Below are 7315 nucleotides of genomic sequence, written 5' to 3'. Positions count from 1 at the left end.
GAATTCATACCGACACGTACATAAAAATATGCACTTAAAAATAGTTTTTTTAAGTAAAGGAAGTATAAGGGTAAATTTGAAACAAATTATTTTTAGTTAAAAATTTAATAGGTTAAACATATGTGTAAAAATGTGCCAAGTAGCCCAATGCCACACCACCACCAACAGAAGAGCTCGTAAAATAAAATAAATAAAAAGAGTAAAAATAACTTTGAACGAAAAACAGACGTAAAGTCATTGAAATGCGAAGAAATTAGACTGAAATATAAAACGTAGAAAGAAAAAACTAAGTCAATTTAGGACCCGCACATTAGAACGAACTTGTCAAACGAAGCATAATAGACGTGTTACGACGGGCCTGTCAAATAGGAAAAGCAGACAAAAAACATTGAACCATACACACACGTTGCAGCGTGTTGACTCGCCAAATTTTGAACGAAACGTAGAACAAAAAACTTGTAAAAGATGAAAAGTATAGAGGACTAAAGTTGAAAATAAAAAAGTGTTGATGTTAAATTGTAAATAAATAAAAAAAGTTAAATGAAAGATAAAAACTTTAAATGGAAAATGAAAATGAAAGTAAAAATACAAAATAAAAGAAGAATTTTTTTGAAAATCACCTCATGCACATAGTACAACTAATAATGCAAGGAAAACTTGCTTATTTATAGTATAAAAATTAGAAAAAAAAAGAGCTGTTACAAGTCGCAACGTATGCAAGTAAAAGGGTATTTCAGTAATTAACCTTTAACAAATTAGGGTTTATCATTCCTTCAACAGCCTCCTGCGCCTACAAATACCTGAACCTGATTCAAACCATCGCCATCGTTTTCTCAATTGCATCGGCGTTACCTGTCTTCTGGCACATTTCTTCACTTTTAAGCTACGATTTTGTTCAGATTTTGTGCAAATATTCGACAATTAGGTATTTAGGTTGCTTCATATTTTAAACTATTTTGTTGATTTTGCACCGAAATATTGATTACTTGTGTTTGATTGTCAATAGTCAAATCCATAGTCAATAGTCAATGGTTAAGCCTTATTTATACTCTAATTTTTGAAAACTTTAGATTCTGTAGTTATAGATCTGTAGAAATTATAGTAGAAAGTTGTAGGTGATGGATGTGATGATTATTTCCCCAGATGATCGAATCTGAAATAGCTGAGCGCTCATTTCATGTTTCTCCTTTTGGAGAAATTCAAGCCAGAAATCTGATCCATCTTCACAAATGTGTTTTGTTTAATTAGAATTATTTTATTTTTATTATTTGTTTTGATAATTAAGAGAGTGGAAATGATGATTATTTCCCCAGATGATCGAAGTTGATTATATGTTATGGATCTAAACCCATAACACCCATGCAGGAGTCCAAGGCCAAGCCCATGCAACCAATAGTTGAGTCCAAGCCCATGCATGTTTGAATGGTTTAACGGTTGGCAACGTCTTTATTTGAATAATTCCATTTTGTTTGTTTGTGTGCCAAGAATAAGGAAACCATGGGAATGCCCACGTTTCCCAGTAACGTATTTATCCAATTAATTAGGAAGTAGTTTTGAATTATTCTTGTAATTCCTTTATAAAAGGGACCCTTTAGCTTTTAATAAAATATGCAGAAAAGTTTAGTTTCAATCTCCTCTCTAATATTCTCTCGATTCCTCCCTATTTTCTAATTTAGCCATTGAATCCTGATCGATCCACAACAGTGGTATCAGAGCAGTGGTGATCTCATGGCAGGCAAACGCAACTTCGCTGAATTTCAACAAGATACCGAAGAACGCTTCGCTAAATACGACGCGCTATTTGAAAAGATGTTGGGTGAGTTGCAGACCCTGAATGTCCGAAAGGAACAAAAAGATGATGGGGTTCTCACCATCAATTCCAATCATAAGCCTTATTTGAAGCTTCAGTTTCCCCGGTATGGTGGCGATGATCCTACGGGATGGATCTATCAAGCCGAGCAATATTTCGATTTCCAAAAGGTGGCACCGGAGGATCAGGTTCAACTGGCTACTTTTCACCTTGACGGGATTGCACTACAGTGGCATCGTTGGTACACAAAATCGAAAGGCCCGATAACGTGGTTAGAATTCACTACTGCGTTGTTGAGTCGGTTCGGACCGACAGATTATGACGACCCCGCTGAGTCCCTTCACCGTTTAAAACAACTCACGACCGTCGCCGTGTACGTCGAAGCTTTTGAACGGTTATCTCATCGTGTTGACGGGTTACCGGAACCATTCCTTGTAAGTTGTTTCATTGGTGGGTTAAAGGAGGAGATCCGTTTAGAAGTCAAACTCAAAAATCCACGAAGATTGGTGGAAGCAATAGGGAATGCGAGGACAGTGGAAGAAAAATTAGTTGTTCAAGGTATGATTGTTACTACCCCAAGTTTGGAGGGGATTTATGGTACTTCCAACGTTAACAATTCCAGCAGCATGCAATCAGGCAACGGACTACTAGGCGCAGGACCAAGTCCGCCGTTAGCACTCCCCGCTCCTAACCCGGTCCGACGACTATCAGCCGCAGAGGCCCGAAGCCGTCGTGAGAAAGGTCTTTGTTATTATTGTGACGATCGTTATACGCCGGGGCACAAGTGTAGTAAGCCTCAGCTATTTATGATTAGCGAGGTGCATGAGGTTGACAACAAGGTCCACGTAGTCGAAAACGCCGATCTTGCGCAGCATGATCCTCAAGCTGAGATTTCATTTATTGCGGTTTCGGGTACCATCCTTCCCCAGACCTTAAGATTGTCGGGAAGGATCAAAAACAAAGATGTTGTGGTGTTGGTAGATGGTGGTAGCACCCATAATTTCATATCACAAACCTTGGTTGATCAATTAGGACTCACAATTGAAAAAGATGTGAACTTTGAAGTATTGGTTGCTAATGAAGATACGCTAGTATGTGCGGGTAGGGTTCGAAACCTCACAATTATGTTTTCGGGATATACTCTCACAACCGATCTGTTCGTTTTACCCATCGTTGCCCATCCAGTCGTCTTAGGGATCCAATGGCTAAAGACCTTAGGTCCAGTTGAGTTTGATTTTCAGGATCTTACTATTGGGTTTCGTATCGCTAATTCGTCACATAAATTACATGGGTTGCAACGCTCCGGTTTGAATGAACGGCAACATGATCGGACCAACGGAATGCGGGTCAGGAAGCCAACTCCGGTGTTCAGCCTTGCGGACAAGGCAAGTTCAAGGGGGGTGGATTGTTATGGATCTAAACCCATAACACCCATGCAGGAGTCCAAGGCCAAGCCCATGCAACCAATAGTTGAGTCCAAGCCCATGCATGTTTGAATGGTTTAACGGTTGGCAACGTCTTTATTTGAATAATTCCATTTTGTTTGTTTGTGTGCCAAGAATAAGGAAACCATGGGAATGCCCACGTTTCCCAGTAACGTATTTATCCAATTAATTAGGAAGTAGTTTTGAATTATTCTTGTAATTCCTTTATAAAAGGGACCCTTTAGCTTTTAATAAAATATGCAGAAAAGTTTAGTTTCAATCTCCTCTCTAATATTCTCTCGATTCCTCCCTATTTTCTAATTTAGCCATTGAATCCTGATCGATCCACAACATTATACTGTGCGCATTTAATTATATTATTCTCTATTATTATATCATAGAGAATCCAAGCCAGAAATCTGATCCTATCTCTGTTTTCTCTTGATTAAAATTCGAGTTCCTCTGATGATGATTCAAATAAAAACTTTCGTTCTTCCGAGGATGATATCCGTCTATGCGGAAACAGTTATTGGAGACCTGAACTGAAGAGGCTAAACTACATTTTTTTTTCAAAGTTTGATCCATTGAGTAAAAAACATTTTTTTGTTGAATTTGTTTAGTTTTTAAAAAACGAGCTAGAATTGAGGTGCCGACGCCAGACGAGTGGGGATATTTTAATTATAATGTCTGATTGTTTAGTTCTATGTTTCTGTTTTGTTTTCGTTGTATCAGTTGCCTTCTTGGCGCCTTAGTTTCTTGCTGAGGGGTCGGTAACACGTTTTGGTTCATTTTTTTTTTTTTGTGAATTTTTGTATATAATCAATGTGTATAATATGATTACAAAACTACTTTTTTTTTGAAAGGAGACATAAAACTTTTATTATTAACAATTTAAGACAAGCTTTTTAATGCATTGAAGAAGACTTTTGACCCATTCAGCCAATTTTACTTTTAGCTAAAACTTTACTTTGACCAACTACCCAAACTTTTTTTTTTTGAACGGCAAATTTGGATCACTGACGGACCACTGGAGTATCATCGTGCCACCAGCAGAACCACCCGATCATATCCATCTCCACTAGGCAATAATGCCTATACACCAATTCAAGAGGAAACCCAATACCAACTACCCAAACTAAACTCTTTCCTCACAAATGGGTTAAAATTGCCATTTTACTTGTAAACTAAATTGAAGAAACAGTGATCTAATTAAGGTATTAATTAGAGGGGTTTATGTTCCTATCATAGTGGTTAATCTTCCTTGAGGTATTTGAGCTTCGACTGGTTAATCAACCTGCAAAACAGAACACCGTTACTCGTTAAGAGGGGAATGTGGGGGTTTCCCTCTTAACCGGGCTCCGGCGTGAGAATAAGCGATTGCTTTGAGAGTAATTAAGTAGTTAAGAGTAAGAGCCGAGAGAATAGAATGAATAACCTGAGGAATGAAGGTCTCTATTTATAGCCAGAGTGGTGTAAGAGGTTGTGGGCTGATGGGCCTTGGGCCAGAAACGGACAACAACGAATATGCTCTTTGCCTCGCTGGCCTCGACTGCTTAGTGGCTTCTAGATGCTCGTCGGTGCTGGCGCACCTTGATTGGAGCCACGTGTCATTGTTGTCGGCCTTGTTGTCCCTTCTGTCATCAGCAGACAAGTGGAGATCGTGGGACAGTTGTCCCCGTCTCTTGATTGGTGCCATGTAGGCGTCCTTGTGTACTTATCATCAGAAGATCGTGGCGCACGATTGAACAGAGCCTGCTGGACGTTCATTGGCTCTTTTTACTGCCACTTGTACCCTGTGTACCTCTGTAGGTAACAGCGCGTCTTCTTATGGAGAGGATTTTGTTTAGTGGCAACTAACCCGCGCGGGGCTAGTGTGCTCACTTATACCATTGTTTTTATGCTAAGTGTTGCTATCTGACTTTATTATGTGCTCTTCCTCGCGCGGGGGTAAGTCATAATGTGACGTAAGCTGCGCGAGGTTGTTATTATCAAGTTGTTATGCTAAGGAGTATGGTCTCACGTGCAACCTGTTATGAGGTTTGCGCGACTTTTTGGGACCATACCCCTTCAAGTCCCCCCAGTCCAGTGCTGCACCATGCGCAACGCAAGTGGTTGGAGCTCTGGACTTGATAAAAATAAGAGAAGGGGAAGTTGTCCTTTTGGTCTTGACTTGTAAGGCGCATGTAGAAAACTGTTGTTTTCGATGCGCAGGTACTAGGCAGGTGTCGAGTGATATCTTGTTTGTCTTTTTAATCGCGCGAGGTATTAGTAGTTTACGTATATCTGGCGCGACTCATGTGACTTCTGCATGAAGTTACTTGCACGTTTTATGGCGGGAAACTTCGAAATTTGAACCTCTGACAGGTTGGTGAGATAAGTCGCTGAGGGCGACGTTTGAGTTGACCCCTGGCACGGGTGTCATCATGCCGCCTGCGGCGGTTGCACTTCATGTCAGGAGAGTGGGTGCCACGCGCGCGTGGTAACCGTCGTCCCTGTTTTCCCGCTCGACGTGGCAACCTCTCGTTGGTTGCCCTTGCGGCTAGTGCGGCACGGTTACCCATCGCATTAAATGCGATGGGTATAAATATCCGAAGAGAAAGGTGAGGGATTCACTTTCTCTTCGTTTCTTCTCCGATTTCCTCTCGAAACTCTTTGAATCTTCAAAGTGTTCTTCATTTTCTTCAAGATTTCTGCAAATCTTCAAACCTTCTTCGAGCCTTTTTTCCAGGTCATCTTAAAAACATGAGTGAAGAGCATCAAGAGGTTCCTGCTAGTGAGGAAGGACCGGTTCCAGTCCTTAGATGGGACTTAGGTCTGTTCGAACAGATTGTTCGAAGCTTCAGATTCCCACCGGAATGGGACGCCCGGTATCCGGCTCAGGGCCAAACCGCGGCTGATGCCCCACCCGGCTATATTACCCTTTATGAAGATTTCTTTCTTCAGGGTAATTTTCGGTTGCCGGCGACCAACTTCCTGGGTAGTATCCTTTCTTACTACCAGTTTCACATATCTCAGATGAGTCCACCCGGGATGGTGAGGGTGCGACACTTCGAGTTCTTATGCCAGTCTCATGGCATCGAGCCAACTGTCGACAAATTTCGATCATTCTATCAACTCCAAAGGACGATGGGGTTCTTTTCGTTTGCAAGCCGAGGTGCGGCGAAAAAGATTTTGTTAAATCCACCAAAGAGTTTCCATGACTGGAAACCCAAGTTCTTCTTCATCAGGGAAGAAGTCGTGCCGGTCGCTATGACCTTTAGGGAATGGACTGAGGCCATACCCAAGGAAGACCTGCCGATCCCGAAAACGGCTTTGTGGTACCAACAGCTGACCCCAACCCCTAACCGGGTGTTTGGGGAAAATGTTTTAGTTGCAGCCAAGATGAGTGACCAGTGGTCACCTAGCAGCAGGGAGGTTCCTGTGCTAAAGCTTGGCGATCAAGGTTAGACCTTTGTTTGTTTTTTTTTTTTTTTTTCTTTTCTAAGTAAATTTGCTGCAAATGCTTCTTACCCTTTTTTATTTATAGAAGCGCAACTCTACCAAGCTGCCTTCACTACCTTTGGTGGCTCCATGGGTGTTCGCGCAGTGCGCGATGATGAAGAGAGCTGGTATGACCAGATTAAAGGAAACTTCATGTTTCCAGCTGCTGATGCTTTCGCTTCGCCGCCCACTGCTACTGAAGGTGCGCAATACCCAAAACCTCGTCCATTGCGCTCTGTGACTCTCGCTGGGAAAGAAACTTTCTATCTTTCCAGCGAGGAGTCCGTAGGATCTTCCAACGGCGAGCTAAGCTCTTGGTCTAAAATATTTGCAGGTGTGTTGCGCGACCTGGGGATTGACCCAGAGGAGAAAAAGAAGAAACCGGTGAAGAAGAAGAAGAAAGCGGAGCCGGAGGTGACCAGCAAGGGTACTGGCCCTAGTCGCGCAACAGCTGCTGCTGGCAAAGGTACTCTTCGCCTTCGTCAACGTGACTTGGATGATTATCTGATCATCAGTGACTCATATGAAGGTTTATCTCATGTAGCTAAGGGAAAAGCTGGTGCTGGTGGGTCAAAGAGTTCTGGGAGCGCGGGTTCTCGTA

The 7315-nt window shown here is 41.9% G+C and overlaps 1 non-coding gene and 1 pseudogene across 1 annotated transcript; both read left to right on the top strand.

Moving 5' to 3' along the window:
* The first annotated feature begins 1118 nt into the window (after positions 1-1118).
* On the top strand, positions 1119-1221 carry LOC118488725. The gene has a single exon (XR_004885269.1). It is a non-coding gene; the product is annotated as a small nucleolar RNA Z103 (small nucleolar RNA).
* A 2471-nt stretch (positions 1222-3692) lies between these two features.
* LOC118488732 lies at positions 3693-3786 on the top strand (annotated as a pseudogene).
* Positions 3787-7315: the final 3529 nt, after the last annotated feature.

The sequence above is a fragment of the Helianthus annuus genome, chromosome 16 (assembly GCF_002127325.2).
Source record: "Helianthus annuus cultivar XRQ/B chromosome 16, HanXRQr2.0-SUNRISE, whole genome shotgun sequence".
Classification (NCBI taxonomy): Eukaryota; Viridiplantae; Streptophyta; class Magnoliopsida; order Asterales; family Asteraceae; genus Helianthus; species Helianthus annuus.
This window is presented reverse-complemented; position numbering and strand designations above follow the sequence as displayed.